Here is a 22109-nt window from a genome sequence, read left to right as displayed (position 1 = left end):
TTATAATGGCCTACGTGCACGTTTGTGTCCTTCTGCAAAATGTCACAGTTTATGTTGTTTCCACAGCGGTGACGCGTGGATGATGTTACAGTTGGAGGTGGAAACTGATCCTTAAAGCTCCTAAAGACAGGCTTCTTAATTTTCTTTCAGTTGTAAATCATCTACACATGTGTCTGGTTTATATATTTTTTTTAAAAAGTCCTCCTGCTTTAAAATTTCATCTAAGGGATTTACATACAATTGTTTTGTACTCATTAACTTTAGTAGCAGTTAATAGTTACAAAAATTGTTATAAAATGGCTAGTGATCTAAATAAAATGCAAAAATATATGTGACAGAGATAGCAGTGTTGATTTTGAGAATGAGAATATAAAATATACCTCATAACATTGTAATTTGGAAGGTTTCATAGCAAGTAATAAAAAACTTTTTTTCCCCATGACTATCTAGCATAGTACATTAACACATGCTAATGCAGTTCTGTAGAACCGTCCTGATCCTGAAGACTCTGTTGTGCATTACTCTAACTTCAGAACTCTAGGCCACTGTGTGAATCAAAATCAATCTAAAACCTGTAATCCTGTGTGTTTGTCTTCATTCACTGATGTACTGACATGAGTGCTGAACAGTGAAATGTTGTGTCTGGGTCGATGGTTTACTGAATACAAGAATTAACTGTGGAAAGAAAGAACGGGAGACAGTGAAAACTGCCCAGCCCAACCAGCTGAGACCAGGCTCTGTTATTAAAGGGGGGCTGTCTAGAGGAGCGCCCACATGTCCAAATATGGACATTCAGCTACTCTGCCTGTCTCTCTTGAGGGGGACAAAGAATGAAGTTTGAGACAAGTGACATAGACACTGTGTTTTAAAGAACAAAAGAAAACACCTTTAACATTCACTAAAACCATGTTTTTCTCTGTTTTTCCCTTGCAGGTAAGAAACATTTTCCAGTGGTAAAAAAAAAGCTTTGTGATCGCACATGTAAGTAGTGTCTGAGTTTTAGGTTTCCATCCTGTCCTTCCTGCTATCCCTGGGTATGTGTGTGTCAGTGTGTCAGTCAGTCCACCTGCGCGTGCGTGTGTTCCTTTGTGACATCTCCAGGGTACCTGTTGTTGTGACAGGCTCTTGGCATGAGCTCTGTTAGATGATAGCGTTTAAATTGTGGCTTGGAAGCTTCCATTCCTCTGCCTCTGTCATGCTAATAATGCTGCACGTCAGTCAGACCTGGCCACTCTCTGCAGACACAAGCCACCCTCTTTTTGTCCTTTGTGCACACGCCACAAAAGGAGTCATTTACTGGTGGCGATTTAGTGCCTGGGGCAGAGTATTGGCTGTGCGATAATGGAAACTTAACCTGTATTGATTTACTTGTTTGCATAATCCTTAAACAAGTGGCAGAATTTAACTTTCGGGAGTGCTGCGATTGCTATACATTTGTAGCTAAATGAGGAACAGATGAGTGGCGCTGCCTGTTAGTCGTACCCCAAACTGAGGCTGGAGTACACAACACAATGGAGAGTACTTTGAACTCAACACTTACAAGCACAGTATTACATCCATAATTAATTACTGTTCAAGTAACATGCCATGTCTATACTTTGAGCTAGAACTTTGACTAGATGAAGGCTCGCCTATATTGAGGGCTCATCTGCTTTCTTTTTTAACAGTCGATATTTTGTAACATAAACTTACTTTAGTCCATCTTGTCTGTAAAGTCTTCATCATCCAGGCCTTCTGGGGTTTTTTCCCTATAAAAGACATAATAGTTTAAGATCAATGAGCTCTAGTCCAGTTGTTAAATGTGTCATTCATTGACAGCTAACTTGGCAACTGTTCAAAGGTCAACTAGAAATATTGCAGGCTCTTCTTTGTTCTTAAATTAAAGCCCACTCATGGCAGCAGTTTTGGCAGCCCTGGTATGCTAAGGTGTTTTTTTTTTGTTTGTTTGTTTGTTTGTTTGCTTTTATTTTACCTCATTCTGTGTTTTTTTAACTCCCTGACAGTGCTTCAGGTATGCTATCTGAATTAGCGTTTTTTAAACTGTCTTTTTCTCTCTGAACTAGAATGAGACCAATAAGAAGCGTACATACGTAACTAATCTGTCCCTGTCCAGTCTCAGCCACGTTCTAGGATAAACAGGGAGCAGATGGGATGGTGAAAAAGAGGCTGTTAAAGATAAGGAAGTTTACTCAAGTATTGTTGGGAAGCTGTAGACGTCCTTAACAATGAACAAAGTCGTCAGCCACCGTTTCCAAGGATCTGACAAAAAGAAATACAGACACAGAAGTCAGAAGAAGGAGGAAAAACATTCTCCAGCTAAAACCTGTTTATTGCAGTATTATATCACTACAGGACAAACTGCAGAAGCGTTTCCCATTCTGGCAAGCAAAGTGTATGCACAGTAGCCAGTGACTGGTTAAGAGGAGAGAATGACGTAGTGGTGTTTCATAGTCAGAACGGTAAATCCTGATGTTCCATCTCTGCACAACCACAAGAACAGAAGCAGCAATTACCACTCTACCATAACATGTCTTTTTCTTTTCATTCAAACTGAGCAGCCAAGTACAGGAATAATAGCAATTCACTCCCACTGTCAGGAAGACGTTCAGATCTGCCATTTTGACCTCAGATCTGACCATAATTTAACCCAGGGACATTGGTTTGCGACCAGATTCTATCCTTGCGTTGCTTTGATGGGTGACATCATCACAGCTCATTAGCTTTGCCTCTGTTGAGATTAAACAGCTGTGTCACCCAAAGACCACATTGAGGGTAGATTTGGGTTCCTTCGGTTGATCAGAACATTTGAACTTGGTTTTGGGGAGGACTTGCCAACATGACTGTTGGAGTTTCACATTCAACCTCGTTTCCCTGCCAAACCGTCATCCACTTTCACCAGACCACACTTTATTAGTAATAGTTCTGCTGGCACACTTCATATTCTGCCTTACACACAACCATGCAACTGTGACCTCAGATAGGGATCACGTTCAGCCTAATTCTGCTGCTAAGGTTTACGACTGGGCTGACGTTACCGTCCACCCTCGATATTTATAAACAGTTTTGATCCATTAACTAAATTATGTTAATCTGATCATAACTCGTTTCCATGGCATCATCACATAGACATTGAAATGGTTTCATGTGGGTTGATGGTATGGAGATGGGGTGAGCTGAAGATTAGGATTTTCATGTGCAGAAGAAAAGGACCTGTGCTTTTAAATAACAAGAGGAGCTAATAGCTACACTTCTCCTGTTTCACTGTAACCTTTCAACCTAGTCACCCCTGTTGGCACAGCACCACATACAGGCCTGGCATATGTACTACAGGGACCAGAGTCATATTTACGACTTCATTTAAAAACTGCATTTTCTTTGTGTGAACACTCTGCATCTGGAGTCCCCATTGTCGTTTCACCGTCGTATAAACAGGGCGACAGATTCCTGTGCTTCATTTGTGGAGTCTAATGACAGAAAGACAAATGGGTCCATTTTTCTGCAGATAAATTATCAGACAGGCAACTTTGCCCTTAAATAGCTGGTCACCTGCAATGAATTCACAAAAGGCCAAATTAATTCACCATATCCAATTGTCTTTTTAATTGGCATGGGCAGAAAAGCCAGTGGGTTCTAAACCCCATGCTGCTCTTGAGCCAAGAGGCAGCACTACGGGGGGAGATCTTCCCCAATCTCTGTAGAGAATAGATGAGGGATGGTTCATGTGTCATGTGATGGAGAAGAAAGTGATAATGATCTTATCTTTGGGTTCCACATTCCCAACACTTCCACTGTTCACTACCATATGCTCTCACTGCACTACACCTACAGTACTGGTGACTAACTGGCTGCTCTGACTATTTCTCTTCTCTGGATTGTTCCTTTGAATAAGAAAAAAAGATTCTCCATCTCTGTATGTCTTATTTTATGTTGCAGTTTTATCTTCATCTTTTATGTCTTCCTAATTCCTCTTAATCATTCCCGGCTGATGTGAAGATGTCACACGGTGGCAGAAAGCATTTGCTGAGAGGTCAAAAGAATAAAAATGGCATCTCTGGCTCATGAGGCTCATTAGTTCATGGTGGATGAACAGTGACTTTGGCACCATTTGATAACAAATCATAAACGGCTGGCAGCATAGTGTCAGATATGGTTTAAATGCCATTGTACCCTTCAAAACTGCCAACGCACTGCTTTGAGCGTCAGTGAAGCATCTCTAGTTAACTTTAAGAACCTAAATAATTGTCAGGGGCATTTGTCTCAGAAATGTCCATTTGAAAGAGAGCCAGCCTGTTGTAACTGGGTGATCCACGGGGAGAGTGCCAGCACAATGGGCTGTGCAGCTTAGCTTTAATTTAAGCCCAGTGGAGTGCAGCTCCAATTATCCTTTATTGGTCAGTAAAACAAAAGCAGCATGCATTATAACATGTTGTTTCATGATTTTAATGAAAAGTAAAATCCAATGTAAAAAGGTCAACCTTTTCAATTATGATTCAAAAGACAGAATATAAAGGCCACAAAAACCCTGCAGAGACAAAGTTTAGATTGGCACTTTGTTGAACATAAAAGCATTTCATGCTGAAAGGTCATTGAACAAATTAGAGCAAATTCTTATGATACTAACAAGAGTTAGCTTAAAAATAGGACGATGGACATTGTGCAAACCCTATTCAGGTTGCCTTAGCATGGCTGTTCTTCCTGCCCAACAAAACAAGATATTTCGCAACCCACCTCCACTGCACAAACCTCTTTGAATGCTGTCCCAGATCTAAATTGATGTCATGTGTTATCATTGATGTCTGCTCTGTTTTGTGTTGTCTTTATATGCCGGTTTCTCCTGCCTCACTTTGCATATAAAAGCACATAAAACGGAACCCTAAAAAAAATACAATTTCTGCAAATGGTTAAGGTAGAATATGCATCCCCAGCTGCAGCAGCTCAAGTTTTATGCACTAGTAAACATTATTGTTGCATAGCAATCTGATGTTGTAGCTTTTTCAAAACATTTTTTTTGGGAACAAGTAATATGTCTAACTTTCCAGACTAGTTTTTCCCTCTGGATTCAGAACTTTGTTTGCACCTTGTTGCAGACAAGTCTGATATGACTGACGTGATCAGCACAAATGGATCTCTGCTACTGTACGCTGACATTGAAACAAAGCTTTTTAACAAATGATTTAATAATTATTTAATAATTATTTGAATAATCATTAATAATAAACAACAAATAATAAAAGTTAATTTTAAGTTTTTGAAACCTAACGTGAAGTATGGTTTACAAACCTGGCTTCTAAAGGTTTACACTTTCGCCTAACATGGAAAACAGAAAATGTACGTAGGAAAAGTGTCCCCAAGACCAAATGTTTTTTTGTGTGGAATAGATATGAGCATTCAACGCGGTCAAACTGTCTCTGCATCTGATGAAATAACTGCTTTCTGGGTACTGTTAGATGAGTTATTATTGGTAATGTTAACTGGTCTGGTCCAGGTTCACAACAGTGGGCATAACAGACTCAAGAGTTTAGATAATAGTTTACATCCAAAAGGCTTATAACAGAGAGAGGATCGTTCCTTCTTCAGGAGGAGAGAGATTATAGCCTGATTAACTGTTTGGGGAAGAGCTCCAAAAGCAAGAGCCTCATTATACACATCTAGCAATAGTGGCGCAAGTTTTTCCCAGAATTTCGCGAAAAATGCAGAGGCGTAGCCGTCAGGTCCCGGACACTTCCAACCCTGAAGAGACAGTTGCATTAAGCTCTGATACTTTAGCTTCCAGCCAGCCAAGAGCAGCTCTAATGCACTTTTCACCTTTTCATCCTGACTTTACCTTTTTATCCTCCCTTCTTTCTCTCTTTCCCCAGGCAGTATATTCTTCTAAATCGTTTTCAGTGTTTTCCACTCTATAACTTTCTGATTTTGGTCCTTTCAGCATCCACTCATAAACAGTATTTATATACCCCTCCCAACCCTCTCAAATATTCCTGAGGCTTCACCGAACCTAATTTATGGTGCTTGAGTATTCAGCACAATTATTTTAACCACCTGCTCTTTCTTCCGCTTTTGGTCTGATTTGCTGACAAAATAGTGAAAATTAACCTTGGGTGAGAATCCCATGCACAGTTTCAGCAGAAAAAGGTAACTGGAACACCTAATTAAGAGTATGGAGAATAACAAACACAACTCTCTCTCTGTGTGTCACCTCTGGCTGCTGGTGAGGGTATTGCTGCAACATACTAAGAAAGCAAATTTACTAAGAATGAGCCGGGCCAGGAAAACTGTATGTTACTAACGTACATGTAGACGGGACAGAACTCCAGGTTTGGTCAACACAGGTTTGATCCTGATTAAGTGCTGACCTCTGGACCTCCGTGTGCAGATTTTGACCCTGGGAGGGGGCTACAGCTTTTATTCTTCTGTTTGATTGGACTTCAAAGACATCTGGTTGGAGGGTTTGCCTGCCTGGTTGACAGCCATGCTCCTTTAGATTACCAGCAGCTTAGTAGTGATCTGTAAGAGCACAAATGACCCCCCCCCCTTCTGTTTCCATAATAGTAATAGCTAATTGCTTTGTAATCTGCATATAAAGCAGGTTAAATCTTGTGGCATCTAATATTTTACTTGAGCTTAGGCAAATTCACCCAACAGGAATGAGTGGAAATTAAACTATTCTAAAATTCAAATATCAAAATTCTTCAAAACATTTACTTTACACTACAAACGCAGTACAACAACTAGCTAAAGTTAACTAACTAACAGTATAAAGGGTGCTAAAAGAAGGTACTATACGTTGCTTTCTGTTGTTCTTGGACCCCGGTAATTGATTTTTTATTTTTTTATTTTTTGGGGGGTTTCTAAATTTAGTCTTAACATAGAAACTGTGCTTATTCAAGTTCTTCTATTGTTTTTAGCTTCTAGAAACTGTGCTTATTCAAGTTCTTCTGTTTTTAGCTTTGTGAGGTACCCTTTAAATTGCTCTGCGTTTCCGAAAAAAAAAAGAATTTGAGCAAGTGAATATTTTATCTTTGATACAAAAGTTTCACTCAAAGTTAAAAAGTTGCCCCTTATCGGCAGCTGCTGTAGCATCTTTAACAAATAAAAGCTCTCTGAGGAATTTTCATTTTTGGCTCAGATGCTGAGAGAAAAGCAGAACGATTTAAAAAGTACCAACGATATTGAATTACAAACACATACACAATGTGTGTGTGTCTGTCTGTGTGTGTTTTGCAGCTTTGAGTAAATTGTAACAGGAAAAAGAATTTTCACTAACTTAATTTTCAACACTCTCGCCCTCGCGCTCACCAGCGTGAGAGTTGATTTGCCAAGGGCCTGTGGAACAAAACAAGAAGTGTTTAGCTCCAGACCGCAGTGCTGTGTGTGAATTCTCCATCTGCCTCAGGCCTGTTCACTGTGTACACTTCTTTCCCAGGGAATCTGTGATAGATAATGATCGACGCGGGGGTTAAAACCGTGCCCCTTGCCTTAGCCCAGGCCGGCTCCAGCCCCAGTCCTGTTTCACTTCCTCCTCTTCATTAACTTTTCCCTCTTTAACCAAATCTTGATTCAGCACCTTTAACCCCAGAATATATACTTGTGTGTATATTTGTCACTGAACCTTGTGATCTCCTCCTGTGCCTCATGATTGATTTTTTTTTTCTCGCTGCTGTTTATTGGCTTTTGTATTTGCTACATTATAATTTTTGAGTGGCACTCAATCGCTGTTGAAGAGCAGCGCGTGCTAATGTAAACAAGTCAGGCAAGACTTTTACAATTTTTGCCAAAGTTTTGCAGTTTTAGATCTTAAAACACTAAAACATCAAATTAAAAGCGTGGTTGAAGAAGACAATTACACAGACTAATAACCACTAGAACGGGCAATTGAAGACCAAGAGACCAAGTGAAAATGCTTACTAACTCTATACTCTAAAATGAGTGGTATATACAGTCATTTTCAAAGACCTACGTTTTCAAACCACTGGATCACTTTGATTTTAGGACTACACTTTTAAGGATTGTTTAAAATGCCATTTCTCTATCCCTGAACACTGTGTGTGACCAACCTGACCTTCTAAATTGGATTTATTAGATTATGAGGCACTTCTCAGAGCTTTCAAGTCTTCTCTCAATGCTGTGCTTCTGTGTTTTCAATAGCCATGGTTTAGGAGTGAATGAAAGACTTCTCTTTCCTTGGTGCCACTGCTGCATACAGCGTTGGAATGTTTATTTACTTACAGGCAGCAAGGGAGTGCTGTTTACAGCTACATAGGACCCTTCCACTCAGACTTATGATGTGTTGCGTGGGTGGGGGGCAAAATCGTCCCCCTGTCCTCCACATCTTCTGGCCCAGGTGCTTCCTGTACGCCTGCTGGAAAGAGCAAATGCCCCGATGACGGGCCAAGTCGAGCATGAGCTCTGCTGCTGCTCCTGTGTTGCCCTGTGAGATTATTGAAGGGATGCTAAACGGCCCTCTTTTAAAAGAAAATCTCAGTCTTTTTTTATTATTATTATTTTTACATCCTACACTCTCTCTTTTCAGGGCTGCTTTCAAAAGAAGAGATAAAATTGTTGGGACATCTGTAAAAACACTTCTGTGTAACTTTGTTCCTCCTCCATCTCCTCAAGTATATAGCCTCCTTCTCCAGTCGAACAAACAGATTTTATGCACAAGTTCTAAATTACAGGAACAGTGTTTTTTCCTCTTCTTCTTTTTGCTGTGTCTGCTTTTTTTTTACCTATTCACTTGTTCCCCAGAGTAACCATAGAATTTAGCTCTGTAGTATTTCTCAGACAAAGGAATATTTCTGACTGTTTCTGAATGTTTCTTACAAGAAGAAATTAAAATAAAATAAAATGTTTATGACGTTTTTACCGCGTTGGTCTGTTTAAAAAGCAGAGGTTGAGCTGCAGGAACTACAAGCTCTGCTTTGTGTGAGTAGAGGCTCATTTCTGTGGCGACAATGCTGGACTCCTGTCTCACTGGCCTTTCCCTCCTCTATAACTAGCAGCAGAGAGAGTGAGTGACCCCTTGTGGCCCTAGCGTACACTTACAATTTTGGAGCTTTTAGCGTGTCAAAAATGGAGTCCTGAGTGAAAGGGCCCTGCTGATTTTTTTATTTTATTTGGAAGCTCTTTACCACAGTTCCATTCATTCCATTCTGTTTACAAGCTGACTCACCTCTGCCCACCTGTCACGCTTATGTTTTATGTTGAAAACAGAGGCATTCAAGCAACAAGCCATTGATTTATGACTGGTCTGAAAGGTGTAATTTGAGGTTTCTTTGTGAAAAACGGGGGAAAAAAATAAAACCTAGGTGTCGCCTAGCTGTCATCCAGCCGGGACTAGCCTCTGGTGTGATCATTTGTACCTTCTTTTTATTCCAAAAGTCAGGGATATGGGTTTCTTCTGCCTACAGGGAAGTGAGGAGGTGACAGAATACATTAACAACAACTCTTGTTCTGCTCCATCTGCTCTGTAGCATGAGTCACCGCAGGAGTTAGAGTAGGGACTAAGTGAACGACAGTATTAACAGAGAGCCCTGACAGCCATAGGAGTACATTAGCTGCTTGTAAAAGGAGTTGATGGTACTCACTGGCACGCTGTTCCCTCATTGTCAGATATTTCATTGGTCCTCTCCCCTGAGGGTATCTGCTCAGCGGTGGGTGTCGTTAAGGTGATGTTTATTTGCAGGTACAGCAGTCTGCTCTGTCAGACGCCAGAAGTCTGCATCTTGTGATAAGACCGAGACAGGCTGGAAGCTCCAGGGTAAAACTCAGTCTGGAAGATGCTTGCTTTTGTTTTAGTATTAAATTGTGCAAGTGAAACATTGTCCATGGCATTAAAAAAAGGCAATTATTTCATTTTCCCTTCGGCAACTCTTTACAATGCCAAACCTTTGGCAACAGTTTGAACACTCAGACAGTGGAAATGGTCGTCATGCAGGATGCATTTATTTCATACCGTCTAACAGCAGTATCCTAAGGTCAAAGAGGTCACATCATCTGTCTAAGAGTGAGAGTTGACCTTAACAGTGTCCTGCCAAGGTCAATCATAGTCCACATTTGTCCCTGTCCTCCTTACTACCTCCTTTCAGGAGTGCCTTGTTCAGGCCCTTCGACCTCTCCGGTGCTGTGGAGCTTCAGTGAGTTCCAGTGGCGTCTTTCCAAGCAAATGGTCTGGTGAATAATTATAGTTCCACAGGAGCAGGGAGGTGTGACCCACTTTTAAGCTGACCTGCATACCATAACTTGTATAGACAAACACACTATCTGACATGCTGCAGAAAAGTTTGACTTTTAAGATGTGTAATTTACCACTTGAGTGAGTCGTGAGATTTTTATTCCTCTAGATGTGCAGATAGGCGGGCGTAACGCTCCTGGAGCCAGTGTAGGAAGAGCAGATAGGCAGCAGGCCATTGAGGAAGTGGAAGATGAATAGGTTTGTCCAGTGTCTGCACTACACCACTAAGATGGAAGTTTTCATTTCCTACAGGATAGCCCTGACTGTTTAAACAGCTGGGCTATTCACTCCCCCCACTGTCCACTCCCACAGATCTGCTAATGCTGCAGACCCTCCACCAGACTCTGCCTCTGTCTGGGCAGATACATCTTTATCACCCACTCTAACTCCGGAGCAATCAGACAAATCAGCCACACTTGAATCACCAAGGCCACGTAAATATTTTAAGCCGGGCATAATGTCTTTATGTAAATCACTAAAGGGGAAACTGCTCTTTCTCTGATACGGACCACAATATAATTCAAACAAATAAATTCATTGTATTGGAATTAAACGTAAGATGGAAATTTGACCGAATAGACTTTAGATTTCGATTTTTCAAAGAATATGTATTTAACAAAGCACTGATCCCATTCCACTGTACCATGGTAAAAATGAGCTTTCCATGAGAGATCATAAGTATTTTATAAATAAGAAGAAAAAAGTAGAAATCTTCATCTAACAACACCCAACCCCTCCAGATCTAAGGCAACTGCATTATCCACTGAGCTACAGTCACTCCTTACCACTAATATAAAACCTCAACATGTATGTTTCAGAAAAATGCTAATGTGATGTCTGTTAAAATTTAAATTACATTTTCTAAATTCGGTCATTTTATTGCCCACGTATGATGAGAATGACAGAATCACAGTCTTTTACCTTATGGAACTTTACCACTTAATGAGACCAAGTTGTACACGGTCTACCTTTAAACTGGGTTTTTAAAAAAAGCATCTGAACAGTCTGATTACAGGGGAGGGGACAAGTGTGTGTTGTGGTCCGTGTTTATTGTGTTTTCCCCTGAGGCGTGAATACACCCAGACGGAGTCTTGCTCGACTGGAGCCATGACTCTGACTCACTACGCTCCTTTTCCTCCCTTTCCTCTCCTCGCAGTGCTGACATAACCAGCTGCTTTCCTGAAACATCATATCAGACGAGCTCGCTGGTGAGGCGCTTGATGTGAGAATGCGAGGGAGGGAGGGAGGAGTGATGAAATGCCAAATGACTAATGGCAGGCAGTGCGAGGTCCACATGAGATTGATGCGCTGCTGTAGAATCTAGCGGGTAAACGCCAGATTTGCCCCCGTCCTGCCCCCCCACTCCCTGCCCTCACTAAGATTACGCCACTTGTTGAAAACCCTTTCTACAAATTCTCAGTTTGCTCAAAGCCGCACTCCCCCTCACTCTCTCTTCATGCGTGTCCACTTGTTTATGTGGACTTTATTGTCGCTTTCTTTCTCATATCGCCTCATCTGTATTCATATGTCATCAGTTCCACTTCATGGACACCGTGACACTCAAATACCAACCATCTAAAATCTCATGGGAAGCTTTAAAGAGTGCTGCAAAAAGTCCCTGTCTGCGCAGACTCTTTTCAATATGACCAGTAGGTGGTGATATGACTCTTCATAAACTGAAACAGCGCATTCTTTTATAGGTGACCTCTTTTCCTCCTTGTCCTTATTTGATCCCATTTTCTTAACAAAACCTTTTTTTCTTTTCTTTTTTAACAAGCATTCAAATCAGGCATTTTTCATATTTTTCCAAGGCTAAAGGCTAAACTGAGGGATGGATGGAGCAGAAACCACTCACTATTGACATATTGTAAAACGTTGTGTATGATTTTAATTCATAGCAAAAATTATTGCTGGTAATTTAAGTAACTAACCTTATTTTCATTATTTTTTTCAAAAGCTACAACATCATAGACACCAGATGGAATCACTTTTAACTTCCATTTTTTTCTTCTTTTATTCGTTTTTTCTTTTCTTCTTAGGACAGAAAGAGTGATGTTTAGTCTGGACAGTGTTGCAGCAGCCTCACTGATACTGTTGTCGTCTCTTATCTCTGTCTGGGACATTTCTATTATGTATTTATGGTGGGTTTGTTGTTGTCTCCTCATCGCTGCTGGAAGGTGACTGATTGTTTACTCCACAGTGTGTGTATTCATGGTTCACGGTCTCACCATTGTGCACCTCTCACTGATGGAGGACTGAAGCTGGAGGCAGAGTCGTGATGTAATCCAGTGGTAATCTCTTACCTCATTGCTTGTTGTTCAGTGAATCCAGGCCTAAAACCAACATCTATTCTTCATCTAATGTATGTCTATAAACCTCCCTGAATCACAACTTAACCTTTATGATGTAACGGTCCATGGAGAAAACAATACACGTCTGTTAACTTAAATCCTCGAGTTTATTCGCAACAAACTACTTATGTTAATTAGAATGTTATGCTAGTGTTAAAAACCACCTGCGATTGTTGAAATAATGGACTCTCCGAAAGAATGATTAAAGTCACTGTGTATTTTCAGTTTTCCTGCTCATTTTGATCAGGTGTGCGTTAACAAGGATGGTCAAAATCCTAATGAGAACTCTTGGCATTACTGTGGAGCATGTTGCCATGGTGATGGTCAGAAGCAGGCTTTGTTTCCTTGGCGACACCGTGGGTCTTGCCCAGTGTGTGCTTGGGCTTCATTAATGCTGTTTTCTCAGATTTATTAGGACGGTGTAACAAAGAGCATATCTCCCCTCACCTCATGTAGTCATTCTCAGACCTCTTCTACCAGGACACATTTATAGAGATTTAATCCTAAATTACGGTATTTTTAAACTTACATAAAGTCATCTTCCTGTAATTTTGTAATTTTGTTGGCTTTTTGAATTAATTTTTTGTGTGGAAATACAGACAAATAAAAAAAAACTCAGTTAATTGTATGGCACATTAAATCCAGATATTACATCTGCAATTAATCATAAAAGACAAATTAACTAAACTTAGTTGAGGTCGTGTCGAGGCCTGAGATGGTCTGAAAGTCAACAGGTAACAAAACAATAAACACAATTTATACAAAGTGTTGATTATGTGTTTATCTTAAAGGATATTTATTTTTTCTTTTGTGTATTTTTTCACAGGTCTACCATAAGTTAAAAAAAAAGCAGAATCCAAGCTCAAAGGCAAGTCATAGTGGGACACGATGGCTACGACAGCCCACTGGAACATTAGACCAGATACTTGTTGATTTTTAAGCCTGTGAAGTCTCCAGTGTGCCAAAGAAAAATCACATACACACACACACACACATGCATGTCAGGAGTTTTTTTTTCTTCTTCTACAACAGTCATGTCCAAATCATCCAATTAAAACTGATATGTAACATAATTACTGCAGATATCTAACAACTCCATGGCAGAGAGACAGAATAGGTGCTCTGTATTAATTAAATCTCTTCTCTACACTGCACATAATGAACCCTGATGAAATGATACCAGCGCACCAGTTTCCTCTCAGATTAAAATCAATTTAATTGAATTTGTCTCAGTTAGGTTTTCTGGAAAATTTAGTCACATTGTGTTTTTTTTTTCATGCCCAGATGCTTATGTCATCATCTCTGTTATAATTCAGGTCTGTTGGTGTAATTAATCAAAATTCTTGGAAAGTGTCTTGCCAGTGGCCATGGCCGACATCGTTGTTCAATGTAGCCAACTCACCTCAACAGTTTGTATGCAGGAGATGTGTTCTTTTTCCTTGTCTAAGCAGTGTACTGTAGCTGGGAAGTTGTTGGAACAATTGGTGTGTTAGCTAAGAGTGAGAGATAAGGCGGCAGCCAGTGGAGGACTGAGGGAACTGATCTTTGTAGTGAGACGTCCTGACAGAGACGGATGAGGCTAAGAGAGTTTTATGGTTGAACCTGAGTGGAAGAAAAACACGCGCACACTTGACAAGAGTCTGTTTAAAAGTGAAAAATGAATTGGTGGTGAAAAGAGCTGAATGTGTTAGTTTGATTACAGATGACCTGTGCAGTAGAACTGACAGGTGATGTAACAATAGAGGGAAGAACGTTCTCAAACTGTTGTTGTCTAGCTGCCTCCTCTTCATCGCTACAGCTGCCAGCTGCTCTGCTCTTCTCATTGTTTTGTTAAGTGAAGTCTCGAGGCGGAGTGTGGGGGTCACCTGCTGGTAGGAGACTGCCCTGCAGTCAAGGACCTCTCACCTTACCGTCTCTTGAGTTGACCTCCCCAGTCCTCTGTCAGCCGGTCTGTGTCACTGCTTGACTGACAGATACAAAGTAACCTCTGTGTGCACCGAGGCCCTAAACCAACCCCTGTCACTCAGCTGTCCCAGAACAATACCAGCATGTCCTACTCAGGCTTTGTGTCCCTGTTGGATTACAGAACAAGTTCCTTCTGTGTACTTCTGGAGTAACTGAAAAAGCACAAGACAAAGGCATCTAGTGAAAGGTGATATCGACATGTGGTGTCTTCATTATGAGGATTTAGACGTTTCCCTTTGTAGTTGGTAAAGGACCAGTCAGGACTTGGAGGTGTTTGAAGGGATTGTGTTGACCTAGAAAGTCATGTCCTGGTGCAGATGGAGCGAAGGCTTTGAAAGTGCCTTTAAGGTGTTAGCCTAGTCTGGTAGTCCAGTCATCAGAAGATAATATTTGGATATTGCCAGACCTGTGTGGAGCAGAAATCATATCATGTGTTTGCTTTATTTTAGAAAGTGCTGCTAACTACAAAACACTATGTTGAACTGCAAGGATCTGGGTCACGAGGGCAATAAGACGGTGAAAGTGAGGTTACGTCCACACCACACCAGATATGCCTGTAATCCACACCATCCCAGTGTTTTAGGTCTCAGAAAAACAGACTTTTCAAAACACAGCTGGCTCCATTTTGGTTCGAAAAACTCTTTGGTCATATTACTTTAGTTGTGTCGAATGATTTGTTTTTCAGCAAAATAAAAAATTATGAAACTCCTAGTTTAGGCATAGTTGTATACAATGTATTTTTTATATCCAATTCTTTTACTGGTTATCCATCAGTCAGTGTGAATGCCAAATTTTTATTTTTTTTACTTGTTGGAACCTCAACCCCTTTCTTTCTACCACCAGGAGTATTATTAACTAGATTTCTTTTTAACTTGACATTTCCAAATTTCAAGTTTCACAAGTCACATTTGAGCATTAGAAAGGTGAAATAAATAAAAGTGTATATTTGACAGCTTAATGTTGTGGGGTATACAACAGCCACCGTGTCCTTCCACGGTTTGTGCAGCAGTTAATTTTCTCCATCTCAAAAATCCACTTTAGTGAAACTAAATCATGTCAGCTAAGAGTGAAGTCCTACTCTGTGCTGGAGGAAACACGCATGTCCTTGTCAAGACTGACAAAGGCCAATTTTGTCATTAATGAAGAAGGGGGTTGGGTTCCTTCTTCTTTCAACGTAAAGGAAACTACCACAAGGCAGGTTGATGAGTAAAGCCACAGGCTCACACACACCTACCCAGTGAATAAGATTGAAAGGTGGTGGTGGGGTTGGGGTGTGTAATTGTTGCTTTTGGGAGGGGTCCAGCCTCATGAAAGTGTGCTCAGTTCTCATTAGTGCCCGTGATTCCTCTAATCCCATTTCTCCTCCTCAGTCGGAGGATCTGAGAGCTCAAAGGTCAAACCACAAACGCCAGCCATCCATGCCCACCTCCCCCAACAAAAATCACACGTTTCCTCATTAAAACCCAGTGATCGCTCCGTCTTCCTACGTAGCCTCCTCTCTCTGTGCAGCATTACCTCCGTCTGGTTTTCCATTTTTCTTCTTTCTTTCGTTACGACTTTTAATGATCAAACTCCTCTCAGCGTCACAACAGAATTGTTATCTCAAAGATGGTGAAGTTAAAAAAAGAGAGATTTTGCAGTCTTGAGTTCCTCAACAGGAACAGCACACTGTGAATATGTATCGTGACTACAGAGCGTGTCTGTGTGTCTAGTTCCTTTAATCAGTGGATTTTTGGTGAAACCACTGCATGTCACGAAGTGTTGTTGTTGTTGGTGATGTTCGGAGAATCTGCCAAAATAACAACACTTTGCAGACCACTGGCTGATTTAGTGATGAAGTATTTTAGTAGTTTGCTTTATCTTGGCTAAATCTGTGTCTGAATTTTCTATGGATCTCGTTATCTTTGTCTTTGTAGTTTGTCCTTGTTCAACTGGGAGGAAATCAATCCAAACATGAAAATCAAATTAATCTGACACAGGTATAGCTGAACGCCCAACCTCCTTGTTGTAAGTAGGGATGGCGTGATAGAAGTTTTTCATGTCAGATACTGATACTGCAACATGGGGTATATGTCGATACTGATATCAATCCAATACCTTCTTCCCTCCACCAGCATGCTGTGGGCTACCGCTGCTGAAGCGATAGTTTTCATGTTTATGGCATATCACGCAAAGTAAAGTTGAGCATTTGGCCCCTTGTTGGATCAGATGGATGTTCGATCGTGAAATTTTGACCAACATCGGACCCAGATCCTGAGTATCGTAAGGAGCCATGCCTATTTGTAACAACTGAAGAATTAAACAAAATGTATACTACCTGAAAATGCCAAGCTGTTTTTTATCATATAAATCACTTCCAAGAGCACTTTGCTCAACTACTTCACATGGATGTTTCAACCAATCGACAGCCTTTCAGAATAAGTGCACTCCTCTTCTTGAAAGCCCTGGTGTTTTTGGTACTGGGGACTGTATTATGAGAGCGCTGCACACACAGGGCTTTCCTCCTGACTCCATTATTGAATTTTGTTTCATAAATCAGGTTTATGTTGTCAGAAGCAGATGTGCTGTGGGAGGTTTGAGGACTTTATTGGCTAAATTAAACTCATGATTGAGAACTAATGGAGGTTTGCATAATATTTAAAAAAACCAACAGTGCTTCAGTAATAACTGAAAAGGGCTACTTGCTTTAAGCCCTCAGCTGTCAGTGTCTCTAAGCCAGATGAGTTATGAGGTACCTATCGAGTGAAATATGTCCCACCTGGTCCAGGTGTATGAAGACTGTTTAAAGACGGAGTTACAGTAGTGTGTCGGATTCCCTAAGGTTTGTACTTAATTTTGTTGCTCATTATATACTCTTAGAAATTACATTATTGTTATTGGCTTGTGGCATGAGAAATTCCTCAGACAGTACATAAAGAAATTACAGTTTTGTACTGTGATTGTGGAGTCTGGCAGCTGCTAGAGCCTGACATAAGCAGAATGGACTCTGAAACAACACACAGACTCAGCAAAATCTTCAGGGAGGACTTGAGCCTCGTCTCCACTGGCCAGAAGGGTCACAGCCTTGACTCATGGGCCAGAGGTTACGAGAGTGGGAGAGATTTAGTGAGAGTTCAAGACGTCCAGTTAGCATCGCAGGCAATTTCATCAAATTTTCTGTTGAGTGCTAAAGGCAGGAATGTTGAAAAATAATATTTTTCTCTCATGACAACAGGTTCATTAATCACAGCTGACTTTGGGCAGTTAAGTCCGGCCATCAGTCTGAGCATTGAGACATGTGAGTGACTTTAACCAACAAGTCGGTCACTTACCTCCTGATGACCTCAGCTCCCATTTACAGGTTTTCATTTAGGAAAGAACTGTAATGTAATGAGTTTGAAGATTGGAAAGAGACCTTTTTACCATAAATCACTCTTGGAAAACCTTTAACTCAAAATGGTTAGCTATTTCTCTCAAACGTGTCCAAAGCGTAAAGTTGAATTATTGTTTCCTCATTCTTTTACAGAGAACTTTAAAGATTTACCTTTGCATGTTACTACTGTGAAGTCCAACTTCAGATTAGAATATCTTACAAAAAGACGTGTGCCTCTATTGTATGTTGCTAATAATGTAAACCTTTGCTGATGATACTGTACTGTTATTATACATAGTAGTAGCCCTTAGCTTAGTGAATAGATCGAACAAACAATGTTGGCAACAGAGCTCAGGTGGAAGTATAAAAAACTCCAAGTTGAAATGAACAATTTGTTGCAATGAAATTAGCTAACGTGGTTAATGGTTTCCACTCATTTAAACCAAACAAGTACTCTCTTCTATCAGAGGTGGCCTTGAACCACACAAGGTCATGGGTTCAAATCTCAATCTATGTTGATTCTTATCCCTAACCTCAAAAAATGGGGATGGTTGTGCCAGAGTTGGAACTCACAGCCGTGACCAACAACATTTTCTTTTTTCCCCCAGAAAAGACCATATTTTTAACACATAGCTCTCCCATCTGTTCACATTTGCCAGTTTCCTGCTCTGCCTGCTGTCTGTCTCTTCAATGTGTGCTTCGTCATCCAGCATGGCTGAGGGCTGTTGTTGGTGCCGGTGGCTGCCAGCATATTGTGGCAGCCGGGAGTGATGAAGGCATGAGGAAATAAGCCGGTGACAGAAACTCTGTGTGGACTCCAGAGTTGGCAGACTTTAGTGTCCAGAGCCACAAGGTGCAGTGAGACCTGCTGGTCAGGTCCAGGAGGAGGGATGAAATATGGACCCTTTTATTATGCCATATAATAACTGTTCTGACAAGCACCAAGAATCACATCCAGCACTAATGGCATGGCATTTAGATAATTAGCTGTAAATGGTGTTTTAGCGCAGCGTAACATCACACATGGGTGGAAAACTTTTTATAGCAAAGGAAAGGTACTCATTTTAGTGGACCAATTACAGAGCTAAATAAAAATCCTTATAGACTAAAGCACATTTTAACTCTAAATAAACTGAAGAAAAAAATATTTTGTGGCTCCAACAGAATTTAGTTTGTTTAAGTCTCCAGTGAAACAGTTGTGGTGGATTTCATTTTCGCTTGCCCAGGTCTCTGTTGGCTTCAGGTTCTGGCTCGCACTGTAAATACTACAGAGCTGACAGCTGTCTGATAAATTATGCAAAGCAGCAGTGTACACACACACACACACACACACTGATCCTAGAAAGCTGTGTTCCCAGAGGTACAGTTTCAGGAACTGGCGAGTCATAACCTCTTCCACACATTTAGTTTCTTTCTGCCCATCCTCTGTTGAGCCTTTGGGTAACTAGTACACGTCGATTTAAAATGTCTTTCAAAAACCCCACGTATCTGCTGTGATCCACACGTATATTTTGCTGTGATTAACCTCAATAAATCACGTCTTGCACCTCAAACAGGACGACAGGCACTCGTGTTGCTGGTGCACCACATGTGTAATTTGTGGTTTGTCGTTGTGGTTTTCTGTCTGTGTGCTTTGCCCGCTCCTATCATGTTGTTTTCTTTTGGTACTACTGGTTGTGACTTTTTTGGTAATGTGTAAATTTAGGTGTAAGGTTGAATTTTAATGGTTGTTTACCCCCGACCCACTGCCTACTGTGACATCTCTGGTCACTGCCACTTTTACATTTGTTACTGCTCTGAGGTTTTTAATAGGATATAATAGTATAAAAAGATAAAGGTCTATTAGGCTGTCAGTTTCACGATCATATGTCATTCTGGACTGGATCATCTTGGTGAAATGGTATCTGGACTGTTGCTGTATGGACTTCAAGAATTATAATAAAAGCCTGTTAATGTAATTATGAATATAAGTTGTGCAGACAGATTTAGAGAGGACAGTGTGCCTTTGTTATGATTGTGATTCGCTGTGGCAACCCCTGAAAAAGGGGACAAAGCCAAAAGAAAAAGAAGAAGTGTGCCTTTGTTACACTTTTCCCTGGAGCTCCTGCTGCACGAACCACTGTTTCTATCTAACAGGCATCACAGCACTACGACAATTTTCTCCTGGATTAACAATATGTGGCCAATTTAGTTTTCCTCACTCAATTCTTCACTTTTTCCCTTTTCATTTTCCCGTCATCCTGTCATGTGGAAGGTGCATTAGAGCTGCTGTGAGGGGACCTGGACGTCATGTGTTTTCCTTGTTTTATCTCTGAAGCATCAGTTTTCAGTTTCATTGCATGTTGCCACGTCGCCACCTTCTGCAGACTTTGTCTCGACGTCCTGTCTCAAATCTTCACTGAACTCTGGGCCCTCTTTTCTGTTTTTTTTTTATTGTCCCTGCTACAGTTTGTGCATTGATTTACAGTTCTGTGCATCATATCTGAGTTAAATGATAATTGTAATTTTAACTTGCGTGGATCGTGACTGCAAGCTTTGTCTTCGCCCAAACTCTGCGTTTTGCAAGCACAAAGAGGTCAGAATAAGAGAAGTCAGACTGCGTGTCAAAGGTTTACCACGTCCACAGGAACAACGTCTGTCGCAGCCATCACCACCTGATCTCAGTGCCCTGGTGCTAGTTAAAGCCCCAGCTCTTCAAATGGGTCCAGTGGGACCTGAACACAGCTCCAGACAGTGGCTATAAATATGAATGATCAAACCAGACACAGATGAAACACACACCACAACTAAATAACACTGAACTTCTCTTCTGTCGAGTTAGGATGAAAATGCTTTATACATAACATAACCAACTCCTGTGGCCTCATTGTTGCTTGGTTTCCTCATCCCTGGCCAGAAAGTGAAGTGTGTGTGTGTCTGCTGAACACACACCACACAAAACCGACATTGATGGTCTAATTGTGAGTGAGAGGCAGAGATTTAATCAGCAACATCAAATTAAATCCTGTGAACACACGGACAGACATTTGAGCAGTCACTCGTGGGTGAACAGGTCCTCCTTTCTGACTCCTCTACTCAATGCTCCCTCCTTTGTATCCTTTCTACACACAGCTGCATTAACCTTTTCTCCAGCTGCTCATATCTGAGAGCTGTCTCTGTTTTGATTGGTGAAAGGCATAATCTCAGTGTGAAAGTAAGATTCGGTAGGCAAGCAGTCAGCAATGCCCCGGGCAGAACAGCTCAACTAAAGTGAGCGCAGAATTAGTTTTCCATGCTGCAGTGGATGAAAGTCTGAGTCTAGAGTACAAACAAGGGAAGCCTGCAGTGATTATGACTGACGTTGGGTTTTTCTCGGGAATGTTGGTAGCTTGTCCCAGAACAGTTTCCTACTACCTTCACTTCTCTGTTTTCTACCATTAAATCTTAGGGAATTCATTCATATCTGACACATCCTTTCAAAAGGAAAGGTTTTTGTTTTTACTACAATGCACATTGCTGAAGTTGCTGAAACATATCAATTTTTTTTCTACTAAACATAGCATTTTATATTCTACAACAGTATTTTGTTGTTTTTTTTCCCATTACTTCATGTGGCTCCAGAACAAACTCAGCACAAGTATCCCAGGTTTCAAAAAACTCTAAACTCTAACCCAAAATATGACTTGGAGACTAAATTATGCCGTTATAGCTGTCTAATACTTGACCTTTCTCAGATAATGTATTTTGTTTTTGCTGGCATTTAAAAGTATTTACATTTAACCTGTTTGGCATTTGACATAAAGCCTTACTAATAATGCAGAGGTGACAGAGCTGTGGAGGTGCAGATAGATAGGGATCAGTGGGCACATCTGGCAGGATGAAATAGCTCTATCACCAACAGTCAGGACTGTCCCACAGGACACTGTGGCCTTCTGTCATGAAACCTATCTGGTACAAGGCGTATTATTATGAAAGGGACTGAGGAAATCCATTCTGTTTGTCACTGACATCACAAACAGAAGCTTACGGTGGTGAGACTAATGGGTTTTGGAGTGAAGAACCAAAACACACATCAGGGCCTACAATAACAGCCACACTGATGTCATATCTGGACAAGTTTGGAGCTGAGACCTATCCATAATAATCACCACTTGGTCTGAGCAACCGTCCACATTAGACAAGCTATTTTCCAGTACCACATACGTAAGACTTCTCAGTGAATTGAAGGAAC

At 40.8% G+C, this 22109-nt stretch overlaps 1 protein-coding gene across 2 annotated transcripts in view; it reads left to right on the top strand.

The window, feature by feature from the left end:
* pdzrn3b (PDZ domain containing RING finger 3b) overlaps window positions 1–22109 on the top strand; it is a 79166-nt gene that overhangs the window by 40329 nt on the left and 16728 nt on the right. The gene's annotated exons all lie outside the window — the stretch shown is intronic.

Source organism: Cynoglossus semilaevis, chromosome 11, assembly GCF_000523025.1.
Source record: "Cynoglossus semilaevis isolate Cse_v1.0 chromosome 11, Cse_v1.0, whole genome shotgun sequence".
Taxonomy (NCBI): Eukaryota; Metazoa; Chordata; class Actinopteri; order Pleuronectiformes; family Cynoglossidae; genus Cynoglossus; species Cynoglossus semilaevis.
This window is presented reverse-complemented; position numbering and strand designations above follow the sequence as displayed.